The sequence below is a fragment of the Tenebrio molitor genome, chromosome 1, assembly GCF_963966145.1.
Source record: "Tenebrio molitor chromosome 1, icTenMoli1.1, whole genome shotgun sequence".
Lineage (NCBI taxonomy): Eukaryota > Metazoa > Arthropoda > Insecta > Coleoptera > Tenebrionidae > Tenebrio > Tenebrio molitor.
In genome coordinates, this window is record NC_091046.1 from 13,980,599 (window position 1) to 14,001,235 (window position 20,637).

The window sequence follows — 20,637 nt, forward strand, 5'->3', positions numbered from 1 at the left end:
TTAACTGTAAAGGGTGTTTTTTAAATTTGGCGTCGAAGTTGGCGTTGGAGAGTCGATTGAGAACGCACCACTCGTGTAAAAGCGTAAGATTTAAACAGCTGATTCGTGATCCGTTATCCGTATAGTGTGCATTCACAGTCGACTCTTCAACGCTAATTTCGACGCCAAATTTTAAAAAACACCCGTTATGAATAAAATTATGTTTGTCTTATGTATATCTTATATTTTACGTTCATTGTAAGCAAGCAACTACTTTACTGTTATTCTACGTTTAAAAAACGTTTTCAAATTGAAGAAAAAGTAATGCCCAAAAGGTTAATTTAACATTTTAATATTTTCGGTTGTTTTCTCACAAAATTAAGCATAGAAGACAAGCAGTGCCAGTGGGATCAATCATTAAGGTTAAATCGTTAGTGACGTCAGTAAAATAATGGTAAATGTTGATATTAGATTACGCTTACTTTACGTGATACATAAAATTCACAGATTTAGGTTGAAGACAAGTTTTTATACATAAATAGTAACAACACTTTCAAAGACGACAAGAAAAGAAAACACTCGTTTATGTTATAAAATCAATATTAACTTTATTCATTACCTATATAGTAATTAGAAAATTAATATTAATTTATGTTTTTACTTAGTTAATTCCATTTGCTATTTTTTGCGATATTCTTATAATTAAATCTAAACATGCAATCAAAACTTCTTGCATGATTTTTGCCCAAACCAGGTCATTCAGTTTTTTGGGTTGAAATACCCATTAGTTTTAAAAATAATAAATTTTTGCAGAAAATAATGGTACAGCACGAACGGTTGTCTCTGTTGTTTAGAATACTTTATGACTTTTTGACATTGGTTTCGTTTATGGAAGAATGTGTTGTACTCGTAGTTTTTTGATAAGATTCGTCGTAAAAATCATTAAAGGCAACTACTTTTTTTATATTATTGGCAATAAAAAGATTAAAATAAAATATACGTATTTACTTAACATAGAGGTACGTACAGATAAATTGATGTTATCTTTGACGAAACCGGACGTAACGCTACGTCTGTCTATAATTAATTCATGTTTGCTATTATTTGTTGGTACTAAAACTCAAATTCTGTTTTTAAATAGTCACTATCGACTGAATGACTTGACTTTTTCTATATCTTCTAAATTTTGTGACAAGTTAGTCTACACACCTTTTGTATAAAATATGTATGTAGGTATATGAATTACTATGTAGCAGCATTACAATGCAAATTAAAATTACATATAAATATTTAATTTAATTATTATGTATAAGATTATTAGATTTACGCTAGAACAATACAGGCAGTTTCAAGAGAATTAATGAAGATTTCATTAATGAAACTGAAGAATTATTAGAAGTATGTACGTAGTAATATTTTCTGTGAAAATTTACCAAGTTGATTTAGGACCCGCAATATCACTTTATGGTTTAGATTAGTTTAGACCCTTCTATAGTTCTAAAAACAAAGCGTAAAGCTTTCGAATATATAATTCTAACCGGAAATAACCAATTTTTTTTTTAATATAACCCTGTTTATGTTAAGGTTTGAGTTTCAAGTCGTTAACATTTACGAATTTTTAAACTAAAAGTAATTAATGAATATAACATATCAAAGATCCGTTAATTATAAAAAAAAGTATTATGTATTTAAATGGAGGCCTGAGATTTTATTTTTCAGAAAAAAAATACTTGCAGAAACTCACCTAAATTCAAGCATTAATTTTGGTACATATATTGTCGGTGCTTTGTTGAATTTGGTTTGTATTGAAATGATTTTCAGCGTTCATATTTTATCAGCCCCATCCTAGGTATAAATTTTCTTGGATTAGGTAGGTAGAGATTTTTTATTTCAACATTAATAGACAAATCAGTAGTGTTAAACATACCTACATAAATTCATACATAGAGATAGGAATGACAGCGATTTTTGGGTGTTTCGAGATTATACCCGTTAAAAATGCAACGCAACAACTATTATCAGTATTGAGATCGGTGAATATTGCAACATCATTGAAAAACCGAAAAGATTAAAAAACCACCGTGTTGATCTCCTGTAAGTGGAACTAATTTCAGGTGACTGATATTGGGAAGACTGAGGAAATGCAAATTTCAATGTCGGCAGATGAGGATTACCGACCGGCGGCCGACCATAAGTACTTTCTCGTGCGGCGAAAATATTAGCACGTGGACACTCACAAAACGGTGTCCATAGTAATTTATTGTGCAGTGTAACGCGTCATAATCAAGGCAGTGGCGTGCTGTAGGGATGGCAGCGGGCGGGAGCTAACGGTGGAGGATGCTGGGAGGCGTAGGGGCGGCCGGCAGTGCGGTCTTTGCTCGCTGGTCGCCCGCGCCTTCCGCAGAGCTGTATGTGGAGCACCTAGCCGACGAGGCAGCGGGGAGTCTTATCAAGAACTTACTGCTCCTCTAGCCGAAGAGGAAAAAGTAAGTACATATACACAACTCTTCCGGAATTTGTCAGTGCGACAGGTACATCACTTTCGCATACATTATTATACCATGCGATGAAAAAAGCTCGAGTGGTTGCTTAGCTGTGTCACGGTGTCGAGTTTTAGATTGATTCATGCTAGTTAGCTTTAACTGTTGCTGCTAAAAAAACTAGGTTACGCGTACCAATAAATAACGTTATTATTAAGTTAATTACTAGAAAGTGTCATCGCACTTCCATGTGTCGCAAAGACGTCTACTGGGATCTATGATCTACCTTAATGTAAATAATGTTTTGTAATTTATGATGTACAGTGGCGGCCATTAATTTGGAAACATCAAGATTTTTCTATTGTAAATTGTTTGTCACTTTGACAATGTTATTAACATATAAATTTCGGCTGCGACAGTCTGTTGAATGCGCTCAACGATGACATGGGTGACATGAGTTCATGACATAACGCTTACACTATCAAATATTAGAAATATCCAGTAAACTAGATTAGGCCGGTGTTTCCAAATTAATGGCCGTCACTGTACTATTGGGGACAATTGTAAATCAAGCATTAGGATGGTTAACCTTATCTTTTACTGTCAACCATTGTCACTAACTGCCACTGTCAGACTCGTCATTGCAAAATATTAAATATCGAAAAATGGGCCACTGAATGAGAAATTCCAATGAGGAAAACCTGAAAAGGTTTCCACAAGGCAATTTGGTTCATGGACATCCCTCAGAAGCGAGGGAGACAATTCTAAATTTTTGAACGGTGGAAGGTAGCATATTTTTGACAAGAGAAAAGTCAATAATTCGAAATTGTCATCGATGTTCACTTGACGTTAATGCTTGCTTTACATAATTTTTTTTTGAAGTGACGGAAAAGTGATGACCAAAGTATTTTGTCCCCAATAGTATGAGTCAATCTACTACGAAACAGTTTTCTTTTTGTGTAGTCCAGTTTTCAAAGATTACCTAAGTACATACAGGGTGCTTAAAAAATGACGAAGCAACGCTATACCAGACGATTTAGGGACACCCCTGAGTATTAGAAAAATGTTTAAAAAAAAATCTACCTCCGGATTCCGTAAAGATAGATGTTTTAATTTCGGTAGAGGTGGCAACCATGTGTGCTTTATTATTATACCCACCGCCGTCTTGATGATTGACATATTTCACTATACATCTGCCTGGGCGAAGCTTTAGTGCCTGTAATCTCCACGGCGCCACTTTAGGGTGGAACGTCACTAAATAATCATAACCTCACTTCTGGAATAATATTAAAATTATAATCTCAATGTTGGATTTGCAGTAGGTACATTATTTCCTAAGCGGGTCATTTCAGATAAAGATGGGTTCATGTTCATAACAAAACAATTATATTTGCTTGATTAATCCGTGCCATTCTTGGTGGAAATGAGTGGAAAGTATTCGTATACTTTAAGTATTGTACAGTTTTGAATATAATTATATAATTTTGGACAATTTATTATTCTATGAAATTGCACTCGCCACTGACCAAGATATTAAAAAAAAAGCGGCGCCGAAACTTTGTCCCTCCCGCACAACTGAACCAGTGCGCAACATCTTGGTTCTGCCAATTTAGAATATCCAAACTGTAATTATAATTAAAGTAATCATTTATCACTGAACAACTACGCATGACTGCATGCGATGTGTGTGGACTGCATGTCTAAATTGTCACGATGCACATGACATTGTCACACATTTGATAGCATGACAGTTAGTTGCTAACAGCAACCCCCGAATACAACCCCAAATGTCAGAATCATGAGAACAATAGGATTTTTCGGTCTACGCCCAGGCCGCTATAGACACTCTGACTATCTAGCAGGTCGTGATTATACCTATCTAGATTTAGAAGAAAACATAAATGTTGCTACGATACATAAACTGTGCTTCAGGAAATCAACATTTAATTTAATAAGAAAGCAATATTTTAGCATTAAAGTAGGTGTTGGAAATTACTGCCACCTGCGACCACATAAGGTCTAGCTCTCTTGACAATATTCTCAGACACTAGCTGCAGCATGTCCCTGGTTACCAGCTGAAAAGCCTCTTGAATTCGTTGAAGAAGTTCTTCCCTGTTGTTGACAGGTGTTTGGCAGAAGTCACTCTTTACAACACTCCACAAAAAGAAGTCCAAAAGAGTCAAGTCGGGACTTCTTGCTGACCACAAAACAGTATCATTTCTACCAATCCACCTGTTGGGGTAATTAATATCCAGCCAATTGCTCACGGCGACTACATTATGAGGTGGCGCACCATCCATTTGAAACCCAGAATTATGTACTACAGCTAACGGAATTTCGTCAATGAGATCCACAAAGTTTTTTTCCAAAAAATTAAAAAAAAAATCTCCGTTTACCCTCTCTGGAAGGAAGACTGGGCCCAGCAAGTTGGTACTTAATATTCCAGCCCAAACATTTACACTAAAGCGGCGTTGGTCATTTCTCCTGTATGTTATGTGGGGATTTTCCAAACTGTAGAAATGTTCGTTATGCTGATTGAACATACCATCTCGGCTGAAGTTTGCTTCATCCATCCACATAACACGACTCGGAAAAACTGGGTTTTCTTCAGTTCGCCCTATTAACTAATTGCAGTAATTTAATCTCGCACCGAGGTCTTGTAGTTCCAGCGAATGAACTTTGCTGTAATGGTATGTGTGGAGTTTCTCGTCATGAATGATGTTTGTCTCCAGGGCACTTAAGTCAGTTTTAGTTGACTTAAGCCTACCTAAACGAAGAGCTTTGTTCGATTTTCTCCGTGATCCACAATTCGTTAAATCAAAATTGACTTACCTTTTTTTGCGGACCGCGAAGAGACCATGGACCGATTGGCATGGGTGGAATTCAACGATAATTTTGGACTTCGGTGCCACTTCAATTAAGTGGGTTTCACGACACGAGACGATGAGTACGAAAACTAGGTGTGTTCACAAGGACGGTCAAATTCGAAGTCTCTGTTTCTTCCAAAAATGTCCCTCACTCGCGGGGGAGGTTTCGTCAACCCCGATTTTGCACGAAATTGTGAATCGGTTAACGCGCAATAACCAATGACAGAGGGTGCAACTATTTTCGAATTGTATTTTTTAAAACTAAATTAAACTAGGCGCTAAAACTAAACCGAACAAAACCAAACAAAAATGAAAAGAACTAAAATTAACTATTTACAAAAGCCAACAAATGACGTCCCAAACGTGTTGTCAATTGACTCCAAGCTCTTCTCCGATACTTCTGGTACTCCTTCCAGGCGCTTCTTCAATTAATGTAAGAACAGTATCTTCCATGTCAGGAGTCTCTGTATTCTTGAACTGAAAACATTATAATTGCTTTTTGTAATATCTAAATAACTATAGCAAGGTAGATCTAAATTTTATTTTTCAACTTTTTTTTACAATTGGTACAATAATTAATGTTTAATGTTATGGGACACACCTTGAATTAATCGAAATCCGTATGCCACTAGTAGATGTAGACGAGATCGAAGATGATGCTTCAGAATTTTAACACCAACACAATCTTGCAGGGAATAACGATGACCTCACTTGCTCTGCGGCCATCCGGACATCGGGAATATCTTGATCGCGATTTTTTATTGATTTCAGTCGTTTATTTTCAACGGAAAGTTAAGTGTTGAACAAATTTGACAAACAGCAGCAAATGTAGACAAGATCGAAGATGATGCTTCACAATTTTAACACTAACACAAGCGCGATTTTGCAGGCAATAACGATGACCTCACTTCCGGACATCGGGAATATCTTGATTGCGATTTTCATTCATTAATTTTCAACGGAAAGTTAAGCGTTGAACAAATCTGACAAACAACATTGAAACAATTTTTTTTCACAAACAACGGTTGACATAACGACGTCTTCCGCACACTTATTAATCATTCGGTTTTTTGATGGCGATGAAAAAAGTGTATTTCAAAAAGATAATTGTGAACGAATCGTAGAGATATTACAAAAACTATTGTACAATACACGTCCGTTAGGGCCTTTACAGTCTTGCCAGTATTATTCGGTTCGCTCTGCGAGCTCGTATCACAAAATTTCTGGCTCGGCAGCAAAGGCTATCCTAACGGACTTCTACTGTAAAATACTATTACCGGCAACCGAATTGTTTTGTTTAAATAAATTATTGAAAAGCTTGCGCTGCTTCCATGTTGTGTATTTGTCGGTTGTTTTACGTGTTAAAATTTTTAATTTGACAATACGAGATACTAATTCAAAATACTGTTCAAATTTTGATAATTTTTTATAACGTGTCTTTTTTTTTCTAAAAAATAACTTTTATCATTTTTCATTAAAATCTTATTTCCAATGTTTAATGTTTTGTTTGTCGGATATTCTTTGGCAAAGAATAATTTAAATAGCACCTACCAAAAAAAAATTCTAAGACAATGAATTACTTAAAATTCAAAGTAAGTCGTTTTTTGTGCCGGTCAGTGTAGATAAAAATAAATAAATATCTATTACTTAAAAAATTAAACAACAACTACACTAAATATTCGCCCTTAATTAAACAACAACTACACTAAATATTCGCCGTTATTGTCAATGACTTCCAACCATTTTTGTCCCAAAAGCTCAATTCCACGACGATAGAAGATGGGCTCTTTCGTACCGAACGATTCTTATCTTTAAGACCTTCTTCCCCATTCAGAAATTTCGCAAACCATTGCCGACAAGTAGACTCTTTTACCGTCCCCTCATAAACATAAACATAAATTTCTTATGGCTGCTGCCACTGAATGTCCACATTTAAATTTATATAACAGTAAATTACAATTTCGTTCTTTTTCCATGTAAACAATCAATTACCAGAATGTAACCAATTGAAAATTATTTAACTGAGAAACGTCAAATTGTTTGTGGACAAGTGTACTTCATATTTTAAAAAACCAACAAAAATCACCAATTGATTTTACATTTATTTTATATCGTGAAACAGAATACCACAAAAACGCTCAGAACTTTCTGGACACCCTAATATTTTAAGTCTGCTAGATACCTGTTGATAGCATGTTAAAAATTAAGAGTGTTTTTGACTCTCCACACTCTAGAACATTTATAAATTTATGTTCTCTGTCATAAAAAGCAATTAACTTATAACAACAAACCATGCACATTACAGTTATATGTTCATTAGACTTTACAAAGCAGTTAGCTAATGTCCTATATTGACGTTTTCGGTTTGCATGTCCACGAACTTTGTCAATACATTTGTCTTGTCTACTTAGTTTAATATGTATTATAACAACATGAAATATTATCTTGAAAACTGGAGCGTGGAATTAGGAATTCATTACTTCGTCTTCATCATTGTGTTCGGAAATATATTTATGTATTCCACAATTGTTTTTAAACCAACTGCCCCGACATTAATTGTTCAGTTATTAACTTTAACCATTACACGTTACAATGTTATATAGTGGTTGTAGAGTTCAAACCCTGCAAATGTCCATTTGTGGCTAAAATTAATAACCAATTATATTGCTTTCCCGTGTTACCTCGTTCATATGTCCATCGTAACCAGTTAGGATATTGCAGTTTCACCAATAACATGTTTCTATTATTATTTGTAGTTGTGAATTCAATCAATATCCACTGCTGTAATCTGAGTAAACGTCAAGAATAAGTAATATTTTCTTATTAAAGGATTTGAAACGGATGATAATGATCATTATAAATTAACTGGCTGATATTTTTAAGCGTTTATTTATTTGTATGGGCAAATATACTGAGTGACTACTCTCGTGTCAAAAATGGATTACTCCCTAAGATTTAGGGATATTCGTTACTAGGTTGCCATAAATTTGGTTAGGTTGGAGGTTATGTGGTTTCTAGTGACAAACAAAAGATATCCCAAAAATGTAAGACTGCAAATTAATTGTAACAGTTGCAAATGACTAATTTCTTGCTAAGTGATAGATGATTTTTCGTTTCACAATTGTTACTGGCGGCATATTTATTTGGATTTAATCTCTCAATTCAAAGTAACCAACCTTAGGCATTCAAAATAACTTTTGAAAATTCTAGTTACACACAACATGAAAAACGTTATTTCCCTAAAAGTTCCAATTCTAGGGAGTAATCCATTTTTGACACGAGAGTATAAATGATAGAAAATTATTTTGTTATGTTGGTAACACATTTGAAATCTTTAGTTGGCAACATCGTTGGCATGACACACGCAACTTTTAAAATTGAAACAAACGTCAAAAAAATCTAAATCGACAATGTACTTCGTGACTTAACTTAAACTAAATAGAAATGATTGACAGATGATGCACGAGAAGACTTGCATTACCAACTGCATCAGTGTTGCCAATCCACTATTTTCCTTCGATCATTTATAGTCACTCGGTATAAATAAAATTGGTATAAACTGTAGTTATTTACCAACATTATGAAAATAATCACATCGCCCCAACCGTTTTGCACTCACCGACACTGTACACTGCGCTAAATAATGTCAGGTCTTATTTGCTCCGTTTCAGCGCGAATTCACTGCCGCAAATCTTCTAAAGTTGACTCAAGTTGCAAAAAACCACTTTGCATTTGCAACAGCACTTTTATGCCATTAGTCATTTGAAATTACTTTAAAACTGTACTTACATGGAAAATATTCAATCCAAACTATGATTTTCTGGTCCCTTTGTGCCTTTATTTGGTTCAAAAATATTGAAAAAATGCAGTTGCAATGACAAGTGTTTTTTTGCAACTTGAGTCAACTATAAATTGTTTGGTCTATAAAAATAAACCTTCGATTTTAACTAAAACCATAGAAAGAAAGTTTACCTTAAAAATTAAATTAAATTTTTAATAAAAATTGTCATTTTCTCAAAAAAATTGTTATGTAAGGTACCAATTTTTTTCACTCATCGTTTAGGTGGTACGAAGATCTATCAGAAAGAGAAGAAAAAAAGTGGGACAGTGCGTATTTTTAAATTTCAAAAAAGAAGAGTAAAATTTTTACAGTTAGTTACACTTTTCTCACTTGAAGAATCAAGTTATGGTAACCATCGGGAACGGGTATAAGAAGTATACTTGTTTCCAGTTTCCTCAGGCAAGACGGGATAGTTACGGTTTAATACCCAGTGGGGTAAGAAGAATAACTCCGGGGGTAAGATTCGGTTTCTATATGATATACAAGCATTAGTAAGTCTTAATAAAGACCTGCTCACCTGTACAAACTCATTTTGATCGTTGCGAGTTCGTTCTGCAGGCATTATGATTTAATAGATCATCTTGATTATTTACTGTAGTTTGATACACGATAGATTTCATGTAACCCCACAAATAAAAATCACAACTATTGAGATCAGGGGAACGAGGAAGGCACGCAGCTGCTCCGCCTCGTTCAATCCATTAGGGTCCGTATGAGACATTTAAAAAATATCTTACATTCAAAGTAAAATGTGCGGGAACACCGTCATGCATGAACCACATTATCCTCGGAATCTCCAAAGGACTTTCCTCCGAAAGACATAGCAGATTCAAGAAATTGAAAAAGTTTTCTCCTGTTGGTCTTGTAGGTAACACAAACGGTCCTATAAGATGTATTCCAATGATACCGGCAGCTTTGGTGAATGACGTAAGGGTTGACGTCAGCCCAATGTGGATAGTGTGAAAATTTTGAATACCGTCTGTTATAAAGCAGCATTCATCAATCATTAGGCTACGGAATAGAGGATCTTTGCTAAACCTTTGCAACAATCATTCACAAAATCTTTACCTATGAGGAAAATCGTTTGCGCTTAGACTTTGAACTCGTTGCAAATGGTACAGATAAAGAAGAGATTCCTTCCAAATTTTCCATACTCCAAATTCTCTAACAATTTGTGTGGTACTTACTGACGAATCTTCATCAACTCGATGCAAAATTTTCTCTTCCACATTCACCATTTCTGCATTCCGTCCTCTATCTAGGTCTTGATGTTTTGGTAACACAGAGCCGGTCGTACGCAAACGTTGTACTACACCAAGAATGGTTGCTTGTTTGGAATTCTCCGCTGAGGAAAACGTTCTGCATACACATTCCCCATGCACAAAATGCATATCTTCATTTATATAGTCGGAACATTATAGATGTGGATTGGGACTTGCCGTTAAGTTGGTACTACCAGGAAAAGTAACTAGGCGCGCTTACAAGGTATTGGGAATTTATGACAGATTTGGCACTAACATACAGTTCAATCATACATTTTAAGCGACCTTGAGTTTGACAATCACATCTAAAACGTTTTTACAATAAACGATTGTAATCTCCGCAGGCGACGGATAAAAGATAGATCAAGCCAAAGTAGTAATCGTTACCAAGCAGTCATTTTTAAATCGAAACACATAAGAATTTTTCGTGCAAAAAGCAACATGTCAGCAGTCCCAAAATAGCAGGGAACAATTTTATTTTCAGAAAACGGTTTAATTTATCCGAAAACGGTATAAAGGTGTTCGACCACATTTTCCCTGATAAACTCACCCTGAAATTCTTGGAAGAATATTCCCTAACATCCTGCATAAAGAGTGAAAATAATAACGAATTTGGGCAATTTGGATCTAGCGCAATGAGTCAGTCTTCTTCCTGTTTTGGTGTAATTTTCGCCAGTGTCGAAATTGATTAATTTCGATTGGTACGTTGGAATCGCGTAATATTGCAGGTACCACGTCTTACCCCACTACCCCATTTTGACCCACCTTCCCTACTCAAATCATTTATATTTTACTGTTTTTAAAAGTGTACCTTATTTTGAGAATTTTACTTGCTTTGGTGCCTCTTAAATTCTGTTATCACAGTAGCTTACGAATGAATATTTAAAGCAACTTACTTCAAAATATTTTGTATTTTTAGAACTAATAGCATAATTATGTAAAATATTTGCAGTCACAATAGTAAGTGATCCGACGACGATTTGGATAAAAATACTGTAGCACCAGCGTTGATGTTTAATATGTGTATCCAGTAAACATTTGTTATTGCACAAGAACTTTGAGATGAAATCTAAATGAACGCACGATATGCAGACTGATTCACTTAGCCCGTTCGTTAGAAACTTTCCGATTTCCCAAAATCGTATGAATATGAAAATTGGTAGCCGACTATTATGCACTCCTTCAAATAAAATATTTTCAAAATGGCGACACTTCCGGAAATACCGGAAATCGACGCCGTCTTTGTTTTTTTAAATGGAAAAGTCCCATTTTGATTTCAAATTTCGATTCTACGTTAAATTTTGAGTTTACAACGTCCTTTTGTCAACACTTATCTGTCATCGTTTTTGACCTATGTCATCTTTTTTACAAAAAAGCGGGGTTGCAGGGCTTCATTAAAAAATGTATAACTCCTGAACCATTGGAAATACAAAACTGATTTTTTTAAATTGAATTCTTAAAGGCTTGGCCGATCTTCTACGCCACTAGTGACATTTGTTTTATGTTTCATATGCCTAGTGCAATTTTTCAAATTTGATAATCAAAAAATGTCCATTTCTGATATGTACTTAGATATGAATGTAAAATTTAATTTTAAGGCCACTTTTATTAACATTGTGTATGTCTATTTCCAGCCGTTTTGGCGTAATTTCTATTTGTTGAATAAAATATTCTTTTTTTTATTAAGCAATTGTTTTATTTAACAACAAAATAATAAAATTAATTTTTTTTTTCGGCCTCCGTCTAGAAAAATTGATTTTCCATTCGTCTTAATTTTCACGTCGCGTGCAATAATCATTCATTTTTTGCACTTGTTGCATAAATAACTACGGGGCCATTATAAATGTTTGTCACAACTAGTGGGCGTAGCGGCACACCTAAAGCATAGCGCACAGCCACCTACGATGGGACAATCATTTATAATGACCCTGTATTAATGACTCCCTGGATTGAAAATACCACAGAGAATTCACGTCTGATATTAAAAGTTATGAAGAAGTCATTGATTTCAAGTTAATTGACATTTAATAATTTTTGATTTTTTGGTACTAAAATGTGAGTATGTAATTTATTGACGACCTTCGATGGGTCATAATTCTTGATTGACAATGATCGCTTACCGCAAACAACCAGCTGTAAATCATAACTGGCGGTACGGTCCTGGATTTGTAAGGTGCCGACGACTTATTGGAGACCGTTGTAAATCAAACTTTACCACCGTTTGATGATTTCCGTCATTTTAAAATACGACCATAAAAATGCTACTACTTTGTTCGTAGATGTTAAATGTCGATTTATTTAGTATATTATCCTAATTTAAGTGCCAACTTTTGTATAATCAAAATCTACATTGTCCTGTAGGTGAGATTGTAGGAAAACCGGATTGCTTTATTACTTTTTTAATAAAACGCTATCAAAGTCAGATTTCACATTTATTTTATTTTATAAAAAATGATTCGGCCATTTCGTACATTGGAAGTTAAGAATTACTCCTTCTAAATTTCATTTTTTTTTACAATAAAAAAAGGGTTTTATCGCAAATATGCTATACGATGGTACACCTGTATACTGGAATAGTTATTTTGATGAGTAGCGGTGTCAGATCACTTTTCAGGTATGAGGCCGAATTTTGATTTGATTTGCAAAACAGGCCAAATATTGAATAACATTTTTCGTGTTCGTTTAGGGAAAGTCTTAAAAAACATTAATTTATTTTAAATTTTGAGCTTATCTGTGACAGATGTCAAGTTAGGTATATAACCGGGAAAGTTTATATATTTAGTTATATATCACTTTCCCGGTTATACAGGGTGAGCAACAATAACTGTTTCAGTTGGCAATAAAAAATTTTAGATGAAATTTTCAAGACTGTGAATTGTACCTATTTCGGTTTGTTTTATTGACACTATTGACAGCTGGTATACATTTCATATTTGAACGTCTTGGTTTTTGTATTCTTTTATTAATAAAATGGTTTTCTCGTTGGAACATGACATAAAAGTCACCAAAAGTCACCAGAATTTATTACCAACTCAATCAGTAATTGTTGTTCACACGGTATATCCCAGGAAACGAACGCGAAAAATGTATTACGTACACGCATTATTTGTAGAATATTAATGTAATGTGAGAGACAGGTTTAAATTTAAAATGGTTTTTTATTTTATTATGAATTGTGGGTTATTATTTAAACATGTAGGTATTGACAAAACGGAATATTGGATGTTAAACATAACTATGGATGGCCAGGTTTTTTTTCTTGCTTTCCGCTTGAGCGGTCGACATAGCAACTTTGGCCGGGACAATTAGACCTTTGCTACCCTGGGACGTGGATAAACCGGTAATTGGAACAAGTTTTATTAAAAAATGCCGGCTTATTTATATATGTATTTTTAAAACCCGTAGCATTTTGATATTTTTCTAAAAGAAAATGTTAAAACGTGCAGTAGGACAGTTTGTTTTTGACCACAAAATAGCATATTGTTATACGAGTTGCACAAGACAGTCTATTGTCGAACGAGAGGGTTTAGAGCACGACGAACGCAGTGAGGAGTGCTCTAAAGGAACGAGTTCGACAACATGTCTTGTGAAACGAGTGTAACATTTTTCTATTTCGCCTTCATTAATTTAATTCTTTTAAATATAAAATATTTTTATTTTAATGAAATTGGGTTGGCATTGACGAAGCAGTGTCATTTCATTGAAAATTAAATTTCAAATTGTCTCCCAAATGTTGTTACAATAATAATCTACCCCCTTAATAGTTTATTTTGATCCAAAACATGGATTCAGGCTCAAATGACATCACATTTAATACTGAAATTTACTAACAATACCAACCCCACATTCAATAATCACTAAAACGATGCTATAAAACTGATCTTTGTGAAACTGTTTTCGGTGTCACAAAATGCTCGTTGTGACACTGAAGTAGAAAAACCTATTTCTAAACTGGCTTTGATCTGTACATACAGTTGGAATATTTCACTTTAGTGAAGGAATAAAATAGATCGCAAGCTAATTTGTTGAGTAATTTGTATCCAGGTGAAAAATTAAATATCCATAAATTTCTTTTCTTTATGCGTTTTTATTAATTATCGTATTTGATCGTACCATATTATTACAGAATTTTCCTGTATTTCGTGTTCGGGTTCAATTGACATTTTTTAAATGTCACTGTCCATATAATATGCAAATAGATTGTCATTAAAACGTTTTCATAATGAGTGTTTTATCACCTTTTGAAACTAGTTGTTTGACTGAAAATTGAAGTTGTAAGTATTGCTCGTTCAAATGAAATCCTGGGCTGAGTAGGCGTTAGAAAAAGGAAACTGTTTAGAACATTGGAAAGTTTGAATTTCCCACCGTTTGACACGAATGACATTTATTTATGTTTAATCGGGACATAATTGAACATGTCTGTTTTCAGCAAAGGATGCCCTTAGATATTTGCTTCGAGAATAGGAACAGTTAAGTTATTCTCTTTTTAATGGAAAACATTGCACAAAAAGATTTTTTAGGCTTTAAATTTTATGTTAGCTGTCAACATGCTCCAATTAATTTACGCTTTAAAAAAGTACAAAAACTGGCGGTTTCCAACGCCTTCCCAGTGCAGATAACTATCTATTTTCTGTTTTGCACCTTTAACACACTCAGTATAACACTCAAATGGGCTTCGAAAAGGAGTTCTTTTCGATACCGGTTTCAGGAACTTTTACTTAAATTTTTAATGTTGGCAGTGACTCACAGTGAGTGTGGTTGCTAAGTGATCACTGATCACGGCACTTCACGACACTTTAAATTCAAAACTTGCAATTGTTCGTCTAGTTACCAGTGTCACCAACTTTTTAAATCTGCTAAATTAATTTTCCTAGCATTATGTTTTGAACTTTTTTTAATTTAAAATTTAAATTAGGGGCAAAATAGAAAAAATATTGTGTTACACTCCTTTTATAAACCATTTTGTCTCACTTGTTTGCTTTATAGCACTCCTCGCTGCGCTCGTAGTGCTCTAAAAAACGCGTGCGGCAAACCTCGTATAATAAATTACTATTATGGAACTCATGCAGTAAGTGTTTTTTTCACCTGTGGAATTCCCATTCCTGCATAAAATCATTATTTTATACCTATATTTGTTGCATAAATTATTATTTCTCCACTCAAAAACAAATTACTTTAATTTATTAAAAAAATATTTCCGTTTATTATTGCCTTTAATAGTCTTAAATGTAGTTGGGTTGACTCTGTTCTATTCTCTATTCGAAAAAGAAATCGTTCTAATTTCAGGGGACAAGTTATGATTGTATATTTTCTAATGAACTTTTGAGGAATACTGTGTCGTACGACCTTACGAGACATAGGATTTTACATGTAAAAATAAGGAGATCCAATTATTGGCTCCCCTAATAATTTTATGGCAAAATGGTTAAAATGAAAGTTAGAGAGTATTAAAAGTACTGTCTAATTCCACTCTTTGTTTTTTTCTAACATCTTGTGGTACTGAAAGAAAAGCAAGAAAGGAGTTAAGACAAAAATACTAAAAAGCAGTACTAGGAATGAAATTTGACTTCTAATAATTATTTGTCGGGTGGTTTCACTATTATTTAATTTTCTTTTGATCTGCCCTTCAAATGAACTCATACAGGACTACAGGACGAATGAAAAGGTATATCTATTAAATGTGCAAACTTCTCTCCAATTCTTCGAATTGTTTCTGTGGCTGAAATTGGTCGGTCTGGGAAACCTGAAGCAAATGTTGCTTGGAAGTTTCTTAAAAAAGATCCTCCATAATACCATTTAAAGAAAGAAAGAAAATTTCATGCCTAGTAGTACTTTTTAGTATTTTTGTGTTAACTCTTTTCTTGCCTTTCTTTCAGTACTACAAGATGTTAGAATAAAACTAAGATCGAAATTAGACAGTAATTTTAGTTCTCTCTAACTTTCATTTTAACTATTTTGCCATAAAATTGTTAGGGGAGCTAATAATTGAAACTCTTTATTTTTACATGTAAAATCCTATGTCTCGTAAACCAATTCTACACCCGGTATGTGCATTAATTGGAATATTTTTACATAAGATAACATCTAGGTCTGCGTGGTGGTGAATTGTTTTTGAAGTTGTAAATCTTTTTAATATAGGTAAAATGAAAGCTACTTGAACCATTTAGGCACCAAATGCACCGAATAATTAGCTACAACTAAATGACTTTCAGTTTTAAGTTCTATAATGATTCTCCATGTAATTTTAATTGTTTATCTCATAGAACGTGCGTTCAAAAGAATTGTTGTTAAGCAATAAGCCTTAGTTTTCTCTCTCTTTTATAAACGCAGGTCCTCTTAATTGTTGGTATGTTTTGACATTTCCTTCAGACATAACTTTAATCAACATTTTATTTTATTTATTTATTTAAATTACTCACTTAAAGTAAAAACCATCATGTACCGTTAAGAACACCATAAAAACTCTCGTTTGTTCCTTTCGAAATAAATTGTTCGCTGAATAAATAAGCACCAGGCCTCTTGACCACATTTTTTTAAACGCTGGTTATTTAATAAGGTGTACGTGAACTTCACACTATGGCTTTCTTTTATCGTTCATCATTTTATTTATTTTTCTCTGACAAACATTTTTTGGAAAAAATAACCTAAATCCGAAATACATTTATTTTTAATTTAAATAAAAGAGAAATCACAAAGTGATAAATTTATTCCATTACTATTGCCTTGTTTAATAGCGTAAATATAGAGTAATTTGAGATGTAGTGGATTTGTTATAAAATTATACCTGTAACAATGGGTCGTGTTTCTCGTTCAGAAAGCATTAATTGTGTGAAATGTTAATCAAAGTGAGCAAGTATATGTTTATTTCATACAAAAACAAGAATGTTTTAAAATATAAAGTATTTTAAAGCGTACCAACTATCTACATACTACCGTTTTATCAGTGAAGTCAAAAATATTAAACTTTTTACCTAGTTTATGACCAAAACTGTCTGGAAAATGATTTAAAAATCGTGTAACCTTTTATAATAATGTTGAATATTTTGTATTAACGATTATGAAATTGTGTATTTGTTATTAGATTACAGTTTTAACACCACACCAAAACAAATAAATGTTGGGGAAATGTTATTAATTTTGATTTGAAAATATCTTTATTTCCTGTCTAATGTAAACAAATCAATTTAATTTATATTAATAATTTTCAATTCATCTAATGGCATCTTTTTGTTCCTAAATTCGAATTAACAAAGTTATTCTTTGTTCGTAGCAAATAGATTTTTTTACTTTAAAAATACATAATGCAAATTAATATTTTTCTCTAATGGCGTAATTTTCCTTCACCAAATCAGCAAGGTAAACTTGTTGACTGTGATCGTCTTATCAAAACAGGAATTAGTACTGAGCAAATCGAAATGTTTGATTCCGGTTGAGTATTTGACTTTTAACCACACACATCCGTCAACACAAACCAACTCCATTAAGTGTATTATCATTAGGGCCGTAAGTTACTGTTTGATACTATTTAATTAATATCACAATGTTTTGTCGGTCTAATATCAGCACGTACACAATGGAAACGGAAAGATACAAATTAAGAATGTTTCTACGTGTTACATAAAAACAAGAATGGTTTTCTATGTGAGCATTCAAACTATTAATTTGTTGACTGTATGTACTCTACAAATTAAGAATTATGGTATCATAATTGCCCCATCAAATAGAAACCTAACAGTCCTTTTGCATTGCAATTCTATTAATAGCAGTTTTATTATTGACCACCCACGAAACCTTCATTGTATCAATTGCAATTTGTAATTAATTTTATAACAAAGTAAACAGTTCATTTGTATGTGGAGGTTTTGTTAAGTGGATAAACGCAATTTCAAATATTTTGTAATTTTAGCTTTAATTCCACAATTTAAATAAACTTGTATACATGGATGTAGTGCGTACCTGGAGTGTAAAGAAAAATATTACTGAGCCGAAGAACAAATATTTGCTCATGAATATATAACACGTAACTTGATACTAATTTTCAAGAGGCGGGATGAAAATATGAAAATGTTTTTCAGACAAACCACACTTTTTATACAATTTTATCCCAAGCATCGATTATATTCTTAGTCGATTTTATAACTGAACTCCAAAACACTTATTTACGTTACGAGTCTAGTAAATGATTGTTTATAGCACGAGTTCCATGTTTACCAGAATTTCAAAATGAAAACCGTGAAGAATCATTTACCGGAGGTATAATGATAATGTAAAGAAAAGTAACAACAAGTGATTAGAGAGTATCAGGTTAATTAAATTCTAATTGTCATAGCATATGCGTCATGCAAAAACAACCTGGTGAAGTAATGTTTCATTATCGCACCGGTCTGTAGGTAATGCAAATAATGAAAGGCGACATACTTAGTATAAAATAAATTGTATTTCAGATTCATTTATCTAGTTCACTTTATTTTTATACTTATGAATAAATGAACACCTATATCTAATAATTACTCGTATACTGTAGTTTTTCAAGAAATAATTATTATCTACTCTATCTACTCTATCTATAATCTCAGTGCTATCAGTGTTCAAGTAATTAAAATTACTACTATTAATTACATACTACTAAAGTATGGTTTTTATGACTAAATCTTCGAAATTCGTAGGTATATCCTTTTTTTATATAGGGCCAGTTTAGAGAAGCGAAATTAAGTTAATCATAATTAAATGCGAAAATACTGAACACGTGATCAGATTAAACCAATCGAAGTTTGAGATTCATGGGTTAATCGCGCATTAACATTTAATTCTCTTTCTATAACTGGCCTATAGAATTATAATTATGGCACCATGGTTAAGATTTATTATATTAAGAGAAATGTAATAGAAAACGCTTAAGTAACCGGTAATGAATGTCTGCTACTAGCAACGTATCTATTTCTGGACCGTTTCAAAGCTATTGGCAATTGAAATACCAATCTCTACCTCTACCTGTATTCGCTGGCTAGGTATTATTAGTGACGTGATATAATTAAATAGCTAGTTGCTAATAATAAGATTTCAAAGCGTTAAAAACATGTTATTGCAATTTATAGGGTACTTCACAAAAGTTGCTTGCATAGACGAGGTCTGACTTAGCTCATGATGATAATTACCTTATTATACAGGTGGTCCAACGAAAAGTATCCATCCAGATTATTGAAGAAACTATAGAGTTACGGCACACATTACAATTACAGAAAAAGCTATTTTGACGTGCGAGTGGTCTCTAAATATTTTATTTCACCTCCATATTACATACTAAAATTACTCTTCAAACGTTCCGAATCGAAATTGAAATTATCTTTGCAAAAATACACTACTGTTTATCTAACGTTTATTAAACGGTATCCTCGTAAAGAAAATATAAATAATAATATGTCACCGTATGATTCGTAAGAGGGTGGCTATCCGTTGCTAGGAGGATGAAGTAGTGCTATTGAATTTGCGATTAATGTGTGCCCCCATTGATATAATAATTTTCGGCGTTTTTCACATGTCTGTAGTTTTCCAGATAATCAGTCTCAATTAGTAAGGAGGAAAATAAAGAACTTACAGTTGTGGTTTGAAGTAAGTACGTAAAAAGCTGGTCAAAATGCATTGGATTCAATTAAATATTTTCAATTTGAAATAAAAACATATCATTTTTATTCATGTCATTTTATTTAATTGTCTTCATTAAAATGAGAGTGAACATAGGCACAGACTTTTCTAGAAGAAGGGACAAGAACTTTTTTCGGTATTGTCAGAAAAATGAAAGTGTCTCTTTTCAGCAGTCGAGTTATCGCTTATTGAGGTTTTTCTAGTTATTTCATTAAAGCAAAGTTTCTTGGCACATAATTTTAATAAGTTCTGAAATGTTAAAAGAACAGTGCTTACTCTCTCAGCTTCAACGGTTGAATGTCGGAAAGATAATTTACGAGTATTGTATAACTTTTCGGCTTGTGCAAGAAAGTTGAAGTTGAGTTGAGATTATCCTTAAAGTTGATTTGGATACTGGTAACTTTAGAAGTTAGTTTTTGTAATGAAATCTCCCGACAATCATAACTTTTTACGTAAACTTCTACAAATGTAAGTTTATCCATTGCATACATGAGGTAATATGTTTCATTTCATGTTTGCACTATTTATACATAGTTAACAGAATGTATATTGGTTGCAATATTAAT

The 20,637-nt window shown here is 33.2% G+C and overlaps 1 protein-coding gene across 9 annotated transcripts in view; it reads left to right on the plus strand.

Moving 5' to 3' along the window:
- The window catches only part of LOC138122304 (uncharacterized), a 194,396-nt gene that overhangs the window by 71,751 nt on the left and 102,008 nt on the right, over window positions 1–20,637 (plus strand). For 4 of the 9 annotated variants that reach the window (XM_069036505.1, XM_069036503.1, XM_069036509.1 and 1 more), the window contains exon 2: window positions 2,094–2,465. The exons of the other annotated variants lie outside the window; for them this stretch is intronic. The gene's annotated coding sequence lies outside the window, so the exon portion shown is untranslated. The remainder of the gene's footprint in view (window positions 1–2,093; window positions 2,466–20,637) is intronic. 9 annotated transcript variants of the gene reach the window in all.